The sequence below is a fragment of the Pleuronectes platessa genome, chromosome 10 (genome assembly GCF_947347685.1).
Source record: "Pleuronectes platessa chromosome 10, fPlePla1.1, whole genome shotgun sequence".
NCBI lineage: Eukaryota > Metazoa > Chordata > Actinopteri > Pleuronectiformes > Pleuronectidae > Pleuronectes > Pleuronectes platessa.
The window spans coordinates 23,308,543-23,323,673 of record NC_070635.1 but is presented as its reverse complement, the minus strand read 5'-3'; the positions used below and the strand labels follow the sequence as shown (position 1 = coordinate 23,323,673).

Below are 15,131 nucleotides of genomic sequence, written 5' to 3'. Positions count from 1 at the left end.
GGAAACTTTTTTTATTGATTTGTTTTCTTTATCTATCTTGTGCCCCATTTCCTCAAAATAAGTTTTGTGAGAAACAATGACACTTTATTGAGGCCTTTGGCAAATCCAGGAAAATAAAAAGTGTCTTATTTCCCTGTATAACCTCAGCTTAGTTTGGCCATGTGAATGGTAAATGGTTTTGTATTTATATAGCACTTTTCTAGTCTTGATGACTACTCAAAGCACTTTACAGTACAGTTTTACATTCACCCATTCACACAGTGCATCTATTTGCAGCACTTTGTTATTCTATGGTGTCTTTCAGCATCTTGCCCAAAGACACTTCGGCATGTAGATGGGTCAGACTGGGGATCGAACTGCCGACCTTCAGGTTGGAGGACGACCACTCTACCCCTCAGCCACAGTGAAGGCATTTGTCTTGCCTGAGCCTTACTCTTATGCATGCGATTTAAACCCTCTACTGATGTCTTTCTCTTTTCAGAAAGACATCAGATATGTATAATTATGTACGAGGGAGTATTCAAACCACTTAAAGGGGGAAAGAAAATCTGACATTTCGAGGAAAAAAAGTTATTTCAAATAAAAAAACACGGAAATATACATGGAAAACTTTGGTAATATAAAAATAAAGTGATCATATTTCCAGAATTCAGGCTATAATTCTAGAATTTAGGATCAAGGAGTGGAACATTTGTTCTCCTAGATGGTTTTATACAATTTATTTTCTCTCGCAATATTATGGCTTCCTTTTCTCATTAAATGCTAACCTAATTTGCATAATATTATTGGAAATCGTTGTTGAAATCTCAACATTTATTTCTCTTCAATTTGGTCCATTTGGTGGTAATTATGCAAGGTCTTCTATTTCAATTATTAACTGGAAGATCTAGAAAAAAGTGTCTTAATAGCTTCTGAGGAGCAGGATAAGAATCGGGTCTGTGTATGGCGGAGGATTTAATGGATTTGAACGGACATTGAAGATATGTGTGACCGGTCTCAAGTCCTCCACACCCTGAAGACGTTGGCTCTTTATTATATTATGTGACAACATTTGCCTTCAGTAGATTATTGTTTAGTTGTTTCTTCCTGAAACAAGGGCGCAGACATTTCTTTGAGACTTTGGCTACTTTGAACTGAGGAGCTGCATCAGTCAGAGACTTGGAAAAATGCTTCTTTTATGTCAGCTCCTGGATCGTCTAAATGGCGTGGCAAACTGCCCTGGTTACCATGGCTCTGAGAGGGTTTGGGAAGCACATTAATCATGAGGATTTAGATCCTTTCTCTTTTTATTTTATTCTTCCCCCAACCTTTTTTCAAAAAGACACAGACTCTCTCAGACAACCTTTATGAAGCTGATTTATGATGTTCAATATCTGTGCGTGTAGATCATGGGAAATGACTCTGAAAGGTAACGGTTTATGAGCGAGGGGACATACCGACGGTGTCAGTGGACTTTATCTGCTGTTTTTTCAAAGTTTAGTTTGTGTTTCAGTAGAAAATATCAATGTTGTGACCGTGAAAATGATATTTTAATCTGAAGTGGAGAAATGCTGGATATTAAATCTCACAGCATATAAAGGATTATTGTACAAGTACATTGGTAGAATTCTGGCTATATTTTTTCATAATAAAAGGCTAATGCTGTGTCATGAGTGGATATTAATGTGTGAAAAGGGCTGCCATGCTGCAGGTTTTACAGCTTAATGAAGATTAAATGTCTTGGAAAAGCTTTGGCGTCAAAAAGTGTATTCATTTGCTACAATGGCCACATTTGGCACTCAACCAGCCCTCGTTAATTGTGTAATCTGCAGCAAGTAGATGATGTCTGACGTGGCTACTCACAGGCTTTTATTGAGTAAATAGAACTCTTTGTGCCCACACATTTTACCTATGACAGACAGGCAGCTGATAAAAATGACATCATGCATAAAGAAGTATCGCTCTTGTTGTGCTACTTTTTCTGCAGTGATTTTTTTTCCCTCTTTGGTCAGAGACAGCAGATTGATGACGCCGTGACAGAGTGACATTGCATTCTGGGAACCCAGGACTATAGCTATAAATCCATAGCTTCACAATGGCCTACTGTCTCACCATTAAAGGGTAGGAGGTTGTTAGTGCAACGCTACTGAGCATTATGCTTTCTGTGGGGGCACCAGAGGAAAATAGATGGGATGGTAATGAATTATGAAAAACTAATAGGATGAAAACCGAGGAAGAGGAGAGAGAGGAAAACTTGTTTGGTGAGTGGAAATTTCCCACGCTCTTTGGACATTGAAGCGCTATGATTCTCTTCAAGTAGATCTGTCAAATCAGAGCTGTATTAGAAAGCAAATAAAGCACGTGGACAAATAAACACTCCAAGTTTCTTATTGACCTTGGAGAACCAGCTGTGTTGTGAGTGCAGCATCTCAACTTGGCTGTCTGCACCCTCACTCAATTCTACTGTGTGTGTGTGTGTGTGTGTGTGTGTGTGTGTGTGTGTGTGTGTGTGTGTGTGTGTGTGTGATGTGTGTGTGTGTGATGTGTGAATGATTAGCAGAAAACCCCTGATATCACATGACCAGGACAATACAGTTACATACACAAATATCTGAAGACTATGTCTATCACGAAATGAGGTTAAACCGTGGTGATTGAGTCAATTGCCCACTGAAAGTATTGCAATATTTATATATTTGAAGTATTATACAGACAGGGTGTCTGTGGACAAATGAAGCTATGTGAAGTCACTGCTAAGGCAAACTGAGCATTTCCTACTGCTGCAGCCTCACATTAAAAGCATTCAACTAGTTAAACATGAGTTTTCTTTTATTACGACTTACTCAGTAGAAATAGCCTTAACTGCTAAAATTCAGCAAAAATGTGTCAGCAAATCAAAACATTCTTGGTGTTGTCGGACAGCGGATTAGTTTGTAATATAGCAGTGAGTAATCGGAGAGTCACACCTCCAACGTTTCAGCGAGGCAGCTCCTTCCACTGTGCCCTGCTGTTTGGAGACTCACACCATGTGCAGCCTAAATTTAGATCACAGTTGTTCACAATATGATGGGAAAAGACCAAGTATTGTCTGACCTCCTTATCAAAGCCAAAGTTTCTTGGACTGCCCACAGAATTCTGAGACCTGAGGTATTAATCCAGATTATTATAGTGTCACTAAACAAGTAGCACAAGGAGTGTGCTACTTATACCACAATCCTATTCATCAGTGATGAGTCACTGTCAGTGAGAGGAATGCTGGATACTGTGCTCAATAATATGTCGGGCTTCCTGCCAGTTTCAACAAGTTCGATTTGAGACTTTTTAAGCTCATAATAAATTTGATTTCATTTAGTATGATGGATAAGTAAGAATGTCCGTGTCCCAGAATCATGCACAGTGCCCCATAATTGAAGATATGGTGAAATAGCCTTGTGGAGAATAACCCTCTAAATGCCATGATATCTCTAACACTATAGCCAGAGACAGAGTGTACAGTATAAGTATTAAATTCTGACCAGGGTGTTTGTAAAAGATCAGTTAACATATTCATGTTGGTGTTGTTTTTAGTTTTATTGTAGCATGCTAACAATAATAATATCGACATAATTGAGAATGAACTAAATTCACAAAACCATCACAATCTATGCATGCCACCCGAATATTTCTCGTAAAAGACAACAGTTAAGCTTAACAGAACTATCATTAAACGAATGTTAACATAGTTAAGACCTTTGTATTTACATCGTATAATAATTTACTATGTAATATTTTAATTAATTTACTTGTTTTCTAGGCCTAAAATTCTGATTCTTACATTTACGTCTTTTTAAGAGCAAGCAGAAAACCTGTATGTTTCCATATGTACAGAAGTGGGTCCTTCTGAATATATATACTGTATTTTGAGTTCTGTTTGAAGAGGCTATTTAGGATGATATATTTTTTAGGGTATTACACCACATTTATATGACACTGTAATACAAATGATAGAGATTAAGTCTGATTTAGTGTTGAAGCTGTAAATATTGATCGGTGTGATAATGAATGGAAAGAAGCTGCTCTTCCATGAGGTTGTTTAATCGTGAATTTAACATGAATCAAAAACAATATTTAAAGCTCACTTCAACAAAACTACAACAACTACCTCTGTAATGCAGCTGGTTCCCGAGGGGTTGCGCAATAAATTGAAGGTCTTCAGTCATTTACTGTAACAGTAAAGTAGCAAAATAATAAGAAAGGAACTAGACTCACATACCTCAAGGCCCAATTGGCCTCCAATGAAAGCACATTTAAATTTCTCTAGAACTGAATCTTTATTTAGATCTGCATCAAATCTGCACACACTCGTAAATATCAGTCCCTTTAAAGTGTCGGATTTCTTTCATCAAGAACCAGGAATTATTCTCTGAGAAATCAGGGGAAATGTTGAAAACACCCTATCTCACAATGTTCAAGAAAAAAATCCTTGATCTACCCTCTGCTCCAGATCTAAACCAACATTTGTTGGCTTTGTCCCTCGATGCACACTACATCCTTCAACGTGGTTTTGTGATTGTCCGTCCAATAGTTTATTGGTATTCTTGCTTGCAAAAACAATTATTGTTATATTTTTTTCCTATTTTACCGTCCCGAAATAATTCAGATAATGATAGATTAGTTTTTTTTCTAGCCAGCCCTGACTAACCTAAAGAATTATGAACTAATTATGATAAACATTGCTTAAGTTTCAAAAGCCTAAAGGGAAATATAATTTTATTGATGATGCATACAGCACATCACAGAATTTTAAATAGTGTTTGTAGGTTTAACAAAGCAAACTGCTGATAGTGTGTGAAGCGACACAGTGTCAACGTTTTTCCAATACTTTTATTACCACAAAATTTCCATTCACCTCCCTTGTAGTGGGGTGGCAGCAGAAATAGCCTATGCATATAAAACAAACTATAACTGTCTGAAAGGTTAAATATCTACAGATTGAAGAAAGAAATGTTTTCTGTCCGTGCGTGTTGGTGTAATTTGGGTGAATCAATCCCTTTAAATAAAATGCTAGAGACTAAAATAGTACAGTAAAAGCTGTAAACTCCACCTATGCCGATAGCTACCAAGCTGTTTTCCCTTCATGAATAAACGTGCACGATGACTGAGTGGAAAGTATTTCACTCCTCCATTTGATCACCACCAAGACTCACCAAAAAGGTGATTTTGGCTCAGTAATGGGAGCCATACCTCAACTTCACCAACATAGCCTCTCTCCTTCTTCCCTTCCCGACCTGCAGCCAGAGCTGGAGGCAGCTCCTCTGCATGCCCCCCCCCCTCCCTCCTCCCTCCTGTGTGATCAGGCCTGCAGCACTTGTCATCTCCCTGGTGGCAGCTTAGATTCTCCAATTTTTGCGTTAATTAATCAAAAATGATTTCTTTTCTCATTAGCCATGCAGTTGGTTCGCAATCTGCAAAATCAATGTTTTACAGATGTTTCCCTGGGTTTTGTTTTTTCGAGAAGGCGCTGATTTTTATTGGGTATAGATTTAAGAGGGTGCTGAGGGAACTCAGCCACACATAATCACACACACACACACGCAGCCACAGACACACTAAATGCATAGTACACATAGACACATGCACAAATAAATACAGTGCGCACACAGAACAGACACAAACGCATAAAGTTGGCACCTTCGAACTTACTTTCAGAACCTGGAGTCTTAGTGAGAGCGCTGCGTTGAGTGCGATCTGTTCATCTAACTGACGCGGACAGCGGCTCTGCTCTCTTTCTCCATCTTGGTTTGCCTATATCGAGGCGATCGGTGCCAAACCCAGGGGGTTGAGCCACACACACACTCTCTGGGTTGCACTCTTTAATCACCTAACAGCTTCTGGTTCTAGTTCCTGTTGGTTGTAAACAAATGTAATCTTGCATTTCCTGCAGTCTAGACATAACAACAAACCTGGCAGAACCAGTGAGGGGAGCGCCTGCCGTTGCTACGGAGTGGCTGGCACAAGTCGGCAACAGACCAGTCTGAGGTGTAGTTGAATGAACAGTGACCCAGTGGATGAGAGGTTCTTTAGTCTGATTTGAGCTATGCATTAATACGACAGCTCATCTAGATAAGGTAAAAGTTTGGAATGTTTGATATTTTGTTGAAAATTATATTCTCCTGGGTGTCTTATTTTGTTACATTTGCATTTCGGCCCTCCCTAAAGGAAAATTGTCAAATTTCTCTTCTTACGAATTCCTGTACACTTTTTTCACCCTGGTTTGTGCCCCCAATGCCATCTGCTGCACAGTTGTTCTGCTGTGTGTTGTAAATGGTTGTATGAGTGTCTGTGTGTGTGTGCTTCCTCTATTCACACTTGTGTACACCAGTCCCCCGCCCACCGTTCCGCTCAACTACACAAGAAAAAGAAGATGAAGCAGAGGAGCAAAGGAGCCCAAACAGAAATTATTATTGATTTAATCACATAATCAGCAGCAAACACTTCAGGCCAAGATAGCAAATCCATAATAGCCTCCCCACATAACCACCCTTACAAATTTACCATCAAAGCCCTCCGCGCACACACTGCAAACATCAGGAACACAGGGGTCACCTTCAGTCGCTGGCAAAATATTGACGTTCCTAAGGCTTCTATATGTTTTTGAGTTAAGCGTTATCAAGCAGCGATAAGGGGTCTGATGACTCTAAAACATAACTTCTATGGCAGGGGGATTACTGCATCGCTTTTCTTGTCATAATCTAAACATATCTTTTTAGACAAAGGAAGTGGATGGTAAAATCAATGTTGTCAGAGGCAGACGTTTTCCCTCTGTGACCGATGCCGGGCCGTCTTCAGAGGAGATACAGGGACACTGCTCTCACCTTTGAGACGTTAAGCTCAGTGAAAGTGATTCTGCTTCTATTTCAAGAAAAAAGACGATATGTAAATTGTTATGACGCTGAAATTGTTTTCGCTCTGTTAACAATGCAGTATGGAAAAATAATGTCATTAATAACTGGGTAATGTTGAATGAATACACTTTATAACTTAGGCTAAAAATAAAAACCTTTGTTACAACCTTGTTATCTAAAAATGGTTGTTATAGTCAATAAGACACATAATGAATGATATAGTGGCATCAACAGTCGGATCAGAAATTTCATAAAAGCCCAATATCAACTCAAATACTGAGTTGGCCGTACTTTTCTGTTCAACACAATTGTCTAATTTCACCCGGATATAACAATGTGTCCAATTCAGATTTGAACACTCCCTCAACATCCATCTCTCCAGCGATCTATCCATTCAGTTGCCTATCCTTGTCCATCTAGCCCCAGGCTATGGAAGCCTAATTGTTTACCAAAGGGTTGCGGCTCATTTGCTCCTGGAGATTGGGCCTAATTAACACTAACTTGTCTGAACACTGAGGAGCGCTGTCCACTCCACTTTAATCTAATCTGTACTCTTTCAAAAAATAATGAGATCATTTACACCTCATTAACAAGCAATGTAATGTTTGGGCATTAATCATAATGATTGCTTATCATTTCACTTTGCAATATTATCTCCTCTAATGAAACTGTTCACACAACTGCCAAGAGGGCCTTAATTGGCCGTGTGAAATCACAGAGCACCCGGCAGCTTGCCGCGGCGTGTGTGAAGTTCTAATTTGCATGGGTAGGGGAGAATTTGAGGGGTGGGTCGTGTGGGGATGGCATAACGTAAGCACACATGCACACACTAGTACGCGCACATGCTCAATGTGTATAGAAATGCACTGAGGTCATTTGAGAATATGGACCACTGCTCCCCCTTTGTTCATGGCCCAAAAATGCTTGCCACCAGCTGTGGAGATCAAACTAAAACTTTCATTATATTTTCCATATTTGAGGCATTTTCATAACCTCTGTTTGGAAATATTAGACTTTAAACTAAATGTCCTGGTCCTGATGTCTGCTGTGTCTCCATGGCAGAGTTGGATTTGGTTATCCAGGTAAACATGGCAGCCAGACTGATCCCAGCTTTGTGCCTCCACCGTGAAGCCTAGACACGAGAGACAAACATCCAATATTTCAACTTTTGATTTGTAACCTCTCATAGCCCACTGTAGATCCACCCAGCTGGATGTCTACGGCATCCCTGCCTCTTCAAGAGGGATGCTAAAGAGCGCTCATTCCAGTAAAAATATAACATCCCTTCCCAGTCTGTGGATCATCTAAAGAGGCCATGCTTGACTGGAAGGTGGAGAGCAGTGAAGCCGCTCTGTGGCCACGGCTCCCCAGGCTTAGGAGGGCTTAGGTGTGGATGTCATTTTGTCTTTCTCCCTGGTCAGAGCAGCTAGCTGCTAATTGTGGCCCCTGGTCTGTGAGTTGAGCTTGTGTAGCTGAGGAGAAAGGACTTGCCTAAATTGAAATCCGAGTAGCGTGTCTGAGAATCGAGTCGACTTCCACTCCATCATGGCTGCAGTCATAATTCCTCCTGGGCTAATTTCATCATCCATAGAAACATTGGTTTGTCTGTTGGCTGCACTCCATCATCCTATCCTCTTATTTTATTCCATTTAGCTGTTCACTGGATCATCCTCCCTGGGAGCTGAGACTTCGAATGACAAGTTCTCAGTGGAACTAAAAGTCAAGGCCAACATAGAAGTCAAATTGGAAAATGGCGATAGTGCAGCATTGATTTTGACATCTGAATATAGTTTAGTTTAAAAACTTGTCCTCAGTCCAGCTGTGTGAGGAGAATCACTCTTACTGTGGTCGTTGCTCACTTAGCATTACTGGTCCTCACTTGTTTACGAAAATACTGCTGACTGAACGTTTAGTTCGAGAAGAGAAACTTGTTCTGACAATGATGTGATACATCTGTGCGAACCCATGAAGACAGATTTAGTCTGATGACATCATCTCCGTAGTTTCTGACAGCAACATGGTAGCTAATTGAAAAAAGGCCAACGTTACATGCACAAAACTGGTTTGCATATTTGTTCGTAGCTGCTTCTCCTTTTAGTGGATTGCAGGTCAATTTAGTCCATAAAGTTGTAGTAGCAATATGTCCATAAATCAGTTTCTTCCAACAACACCACATTACTGACAGAGTCAGAACATTACTGAATACAAGACCATTCTTACTATTGGTACTACAACAGATGAAGACTCTAAATCAACTCCTGACCAAGGGATGTTTTCGGGCAGTGGGGATGATACTGTTAAATTTATTAGGGCTAAACTGGAGTGTGTGATTCTGCAGATAAATGCAGCTCACCTTTGACTTTGCATTAAAACAGTGAGTAGTTTATTTGTAAATGTATCCATTCCTCACTTTACTCTATTGTTTTCATTAAGAAAAAAATGTATATATGCTCATTTTCCTTTTTAGAAAATACTTTTATTTAGTTTTCATCTTGGTTTTGCCTTGAAAAAAGGTCAACATGTTGGATGCTTCCCTTGGCCTAATTTTTTTAATCGCTGGATACTTATTTACCCCTTTTGTTTTTTTCTATAAGTTAAAAAAAGTTCCATCCAGTTTGTTTATTCCAAAGTGAATTCAATAGACCTCTCCACTAAATATCCAGTAGCCATCTTGGTTGTTATTGAAAACCCCCAGTGGCCCTCCAGTTGGTGTGCTCCTGTTTTGGTCATCATATTAAACCCCACCCAATTTTACATAAAGGGTTGAGATTAGCCAGTCAAGATTCCGTACATTTGGAAATCACTCTGTAAATCACATCACCACTCTCATCCATCTGTGATAGTGAATAATCATGAGCTCAGTGATTGGTTTGTATGCTAATGTTTAAACACACAGCATTTGTTTAATGGTCATGTTTAATAGAGAAACAGTTCACCCCTTGGGAGTGAGATGCAGTCTTTTTTTCCCAACCGCAAAACCCCCTGGTTCTAACTCTGACCCTGATCAAACCATAGAACTCCAATGGTCACTGTTTCTAACCCTGCACCATTAACCAGAAATTAGTCTCAATTACTACAGCTCTGTCTGCTAGTCGACCAACTCTCTCCCTATGAATCCTCTGGATCATCTCCCCTCCTCAGTATAAAGCTAACTGCCTGTTCCTCTCTGAATTACTGAAGCCCCTGGTTGACATCCGCTGTATGGCGAAGTGAAACGACTGCGCTGCCATAACCACGTGCTGATATGATTTATTCTCTCCCCCGAGGACCCCTCTAATGAACAGAGATGTATGCTCAGCAACCCTGTACATGTAACCTACGTGTGCTCAGAGGACGGCCGTCCTGTAATATGATAAGTGCCTTGTCGATAGGCTGTATGATATGCTAATCATACTAAAACACGGTGCCGCAGGCTCTCCCTTGTTTATTTATGAAGGCTTGACCTGAGGGAGAACAATAATCGGCTTCTCTCTGAACTCTCTAACCCCGGGAGCCAAGGGAACCGCCAATCACACACATCTGAGTCCTATAATTCCCCCACCTCTCTCGCTCTCGCTCTCTTTCCCTTCAACCCGCGCTGAAATGGCAGATTTATGCAAACAGCACTGTGTCTGCATTTTCCTGCCTGCATTTGTCCGGGGCACATGTCAAGCGCTCAAATCATTAAACTAATTATTAATTGGGACTGACGTAAACAAGTTGTCAGCAGCCTTCAAACTTAACTGGGCTCTCAGCTCAGCAGATACAACACTCTGACCCGATGTAGTGCAGGTATGACAAACCCATCACTTAGATATACTTAAATAACAAACTTCATATGATTCAATGCAGGAAATAAACCTCACACAGAAAGTTTGACTGCTAAAAAATCTTTTTGATAACTGATGAGAGAAATAACAGTTAAGGTGCATCCCTACTGCTCTTTCACTCCTGCAAAGATGAGTCATTGTCCAAAATGTGATTGATATCTTTGCTTCATTGTTCACATTTGATTGGTTAGTTTTGTTTCATGTTGCGATTTAGGGAGCGAACCAAAGACTTTTTGTATAACATACAAACGTCCTGGCTGCGTCTATCTCTGCTTGATGTTGATTGAATTGCACACTGCTATCGATCTGATTGGTGTTTGTTAGCTCTGGACCTACACTACCTCAAACTGGACTTTGGTCCATTGGTCCTGACCATCGTCTGAGGGAACTTAAACATCTTTTATTTAGGTAAATCAGGATAAAGCCACTTTAGAAACTGGTAAAACAGATTCAACTACAATGAACAGTAAATTGAATTGCATGTAAACCTTTATGAATATACCATTAAATTAAATGTTTGAATTTTAAATGTTAATTATTTTACACATGTGTCTTTGCCCCCTATAATATTTGATGTGACATATGATACTGGTCTACTGTACCTGCTTTTGATTGGAATGTACCAAACACACATTAGTACAGTACAGTAATTACAAATCACACAAACTGCCTTGAGGTAATTGTATGCTCTGCACACAATGGTCCACTGTTCTATGGTAAAGTACATGTCCTCTGTGCTTCTATTGTCATGAGCCAAGTTTCAATGTTTTTTCAAAATTTTCTGAAAATCAGCAAAACAGAATGCAAATGAATCTCAAACAAGGCAAAGGCGAGTCAATGTCCATTAGCTTCAGTGTTTCTTGCCTTTGACTTTGACGGTTGGTGTCCGGTTATAGATCGGCTTGTCATGAGTACAGCTCCCCAGCCCCCTGCAAAAATAAGGCTGTGCAAATATTTTGAGGAAGAAGAGGGGCTGCTCTGAATAGCTAGTGGATGTAAAGGCCAGCGTAGAAAATGTCTCTCACTAGGGCGACACTTTTATTTGACAATCTGTGTTGCTGCAGCCACAAGAGACATTTGGCTTTCAGTAGAATTAGTACTGTTTTCATACAGTCTTAGTCTCAAAGTATTAAAAAAAGTGCAAATGTGTCTCGGGGTGGGGCATAAATCAGAGCTTGGTCCTTGCATCTGTGAGCTGGGAAACAAAGGTTTGTTTGTGTGCCTCAATCACTCTTGCTCATGAAAGCAGACACTTACTCGAAAAAAAAAAAACCTCTCTCTCTCTCCCTCTCTTTTTCAGGGAAACACTCTCAACCAACATCCTGGGTATAAATTTGCAAAACGCAATACAGGCCTGATTGTGTGTTGAGTGGATGCGGGGTGCATACGAATAGACCCTGGAACCCCTTCCTCTCTCCTCCTCCAAATAGTACCTCCCAACTCCTACCCCCATCTCTTCTCAAGCTGCCAAGTAAGTAAAAAATCTAACACAATATTCATTGTCATTCTTGTTACAGGAGAGAATTTGGAGCTCTCATCTCCATTTCAAGGGGACAATGTAGACTTGGTAAAAAAAAAAAAAAAAGATCTGATAGAATAAGAAGACTTTCTTTCAATTAACATGTAAGTCCCTCCCCCATCTAAAACTACATGCTGATGTGACGGCCTGTAGCACCGCTGAAAACACGTCTAAATAAGCTAAAATAAAAGCATTTCTAGTCTGCCTTAACTGCTTTGTAATTACTGTCACAAGATAGAATATGACTATGAATTTTAAACCATTGTAGTGTAATTCTTGACCTTTCATATGTCTCGCATTCAATCAGGAAATGCACTTGATTGATTCTGATTCTTCATGTCACATACTCAGATCATGAATCTACAGTCATCAGTAGGACTGAGGCTGGGAGAATCTGAATGGAGCGGCTGGGAACAAGTGAAGCCTTGGCACTGACACCAGGTCAGCTCGAAGCCCCCTCACAGCCCAGCCCTCAGCACCAGGTGTTCCCTGCATTCAAATGATACTCTTATTCATAGACTGCCCCGATTGGAGTATTAAAACTCAAAATTTGCAACTGAATGCTGATATAATCCTAGAAATATATGTCTCCATTAAAAAGGAGCCCATTTAAAGGAACAAGGCGGTCTTTGTGCGAGCCTTTATGTTTATTTATCAAGGCGCTAAAAGGGAGCCAGGGGCGGGGGTTAAGGAGAAGGGGATGGGGGGGCAGGGGGACAGACAGACTTTCCAACTGTTTACATGTTAATTTCAAACTTAACAGCCCTTGTCCCTGGAACTATTTATACACTGAATGCAAATCATTTTTTCCCCTCTTTTTGTTATCGTCTTTTTTTGCACACACTTGACTGTTGATGGAAAAATGCAAATTAATGTGAGTATGGAAACTTTTGTGAAAGAATTAAACAGCGGGATTTGAGTGACAGGCTGCATTTTGTCGATATAATTCGGTCATTCAGTATCACTAACGGCAACTGAATGCCACTTTCTGCTCATACAACAGGTGTCGTGTAGTGATCTTTACCAAGCACGGTCAACCCTGGTAAAAAAAACTACAATAACACTTCAGGCCAAGTTGCCATTGGTGACCAGTGGTGCAGACTTTCCCTTATGACCATTTAGCCAAATCACAATGTTGAATCAGTGGAGTAGGCAGTATCTTAGGCTACATCCAAACTACTACGCGTGATGACAGTGCTCAGATCAGTTTGTTCCAGCAGCGTCCCATACCTACTCTGGTTGCATACGATAATATTCCCCCCCAAAAAACGATAATTTTAAGCTTCAATTACGATACTTCAACAATTCCAATCTGGCAACACTGGGCTCCGATCACATGACCCTCTTCTGAAAGAAAACAACCAGCGTCGGCCTCAGCTAACCGTGTAGAAAACATTATGGATAATTAATTTCAAGCGTTGCCGACCCTGTTGTCTTTGTTAACAGCTTCTATTTTGTAACCTAGCTCTGTATGCAACTCGCAACCAAAAGCTTCCTCTGTACACCAGCATGCGCATGCCCAGTGTATTACATTACATTACATTTAATTTAGCTGACGCTTTTATCCAAAGCGACTTACAACATGTGCATTCAACCATGAGGGTGCAAACCCAGAACAACAATAATCAAGAAAGTACAATTTTCTTCTTCAAAAAAAGCAAAACTACAAAGTGCTATAAGTAAGTGTTCTGTTCATTTAAGTGCTACTAAATTGTTAGTTTTAAAATTGTATTTAAGGTAAAGTCGGCAGAGGTGTGTTTTTGAGTTTGCGGCATAAGGTGTGTAAGCTTTCTGCCTTCCGGATGTCCATGGGGTGTACGTGAGTGGTTATGTGATATGCATTGTCAGGCATGTTCATATTGACAGGGATTAAAACTGATACAGAGCTAAATTGCTCAAGTGGATGGAGATCCTTTTAGTTGTAGTAATATGTAGTAGTACGGATGTAGCCTAAGAGAAAACAAAGAGTAAAGTGGTTGTTCTTCTGGCCAATCAGCTATTTGCATTTTCTTCTTGTTCTTTAACACCTCGTCCTTCCTCAAACAAAAGACAATGAGCTGACAGTGATACCTGCAAGTCAAGCAGATGTTGTCGTCTTGCATTCTCCTGTGAAGTGTGAACACACACTATTGAATGGTTACTCCTTCTCGTGCTAGCACAGGATGTGCAGGCAGGCTTGAGTCTTTGTAATGTGTTCCAGTGCAATGTATAACCAAAGAGGTTTAGCGTAGTGTCAGCTGGTGCCATCACCCTAATAGGCATATCTGCGGCTGACAACACAATCCAATATCCCAATGAGTTATATCTATATTAAACGATTGTGCATCTCATGATTTATGCACTGTGCCAACACTCAGTTTCAATATAGGGATTAGCTTGGCCTGTACAGTATGCAGGCAGAAGGTGAGGATATTCGCGGTTTGGAAAAGTGACCTTCAACGGCGTATCTTAGTGAGGAAAACGTGACTTTAGAGTGGAATATTTATGAGCATCAAGTCGACTTTACGATGAGAACTGTGGAGCATATTGTTAAGTTTTACTTATTAAATGTTTTATTATTAATTTATTTAGATATTTTATATTTTTTTTTAAGGTATAATAAGTAATTTAAATCAGGCCCAATTAGCCTGCAGCTGGTTTATGCAAGATAGCCTGTTAATCCTTCAAGAAAACATATTAAAGCAAATTAACAAACATTTATAGGTGGAGCTTCTATAACATTTTATATAAAACTTTTTCTACCTGTTACATTATTTCGTCTAAGTTGTTAATGTGTATGGTGAATACGGTCATGTCATCCCAGTCATGTTTAAGTTTACTGACTGAGAGAACAAAGAGAGAGAGAGTGAGTGAGAGAGGTTGATATGAAACGTGGTCAGCTAAAATGCCATGGCAACTGGTCAAGAGTCCAAAGAGAAGGAATGTGTCTAATGAAATGTA

General features: G+C 40.0%; 1 long non-coding RNA gene across 1 annotated transcript in view; it reads left to right on the top strand.

Moving 5' to 3' along the window:
* LOC128450108 (uncharacterized) overlaps positions 1-12,857 on the top strand; it is a 36,263-nt gene extending 23,406 nt beyond the window's left edge. Inside the window, exons 2-3 of the long non-coding RNA XR_008339949.1 lie at positions 11,973-12,143; positions 12,543-12,857. This is a non-coding gene — a long non-coding RNA (uncharacterized LOC128450108). The remainder of the gene's footprint in view (positions 1-11,972; positions 12,144-12,542) is intronic.
* The last annotated feature ends 2,274 nt before the right edge of the window (positions 12,858-15,131 follow it).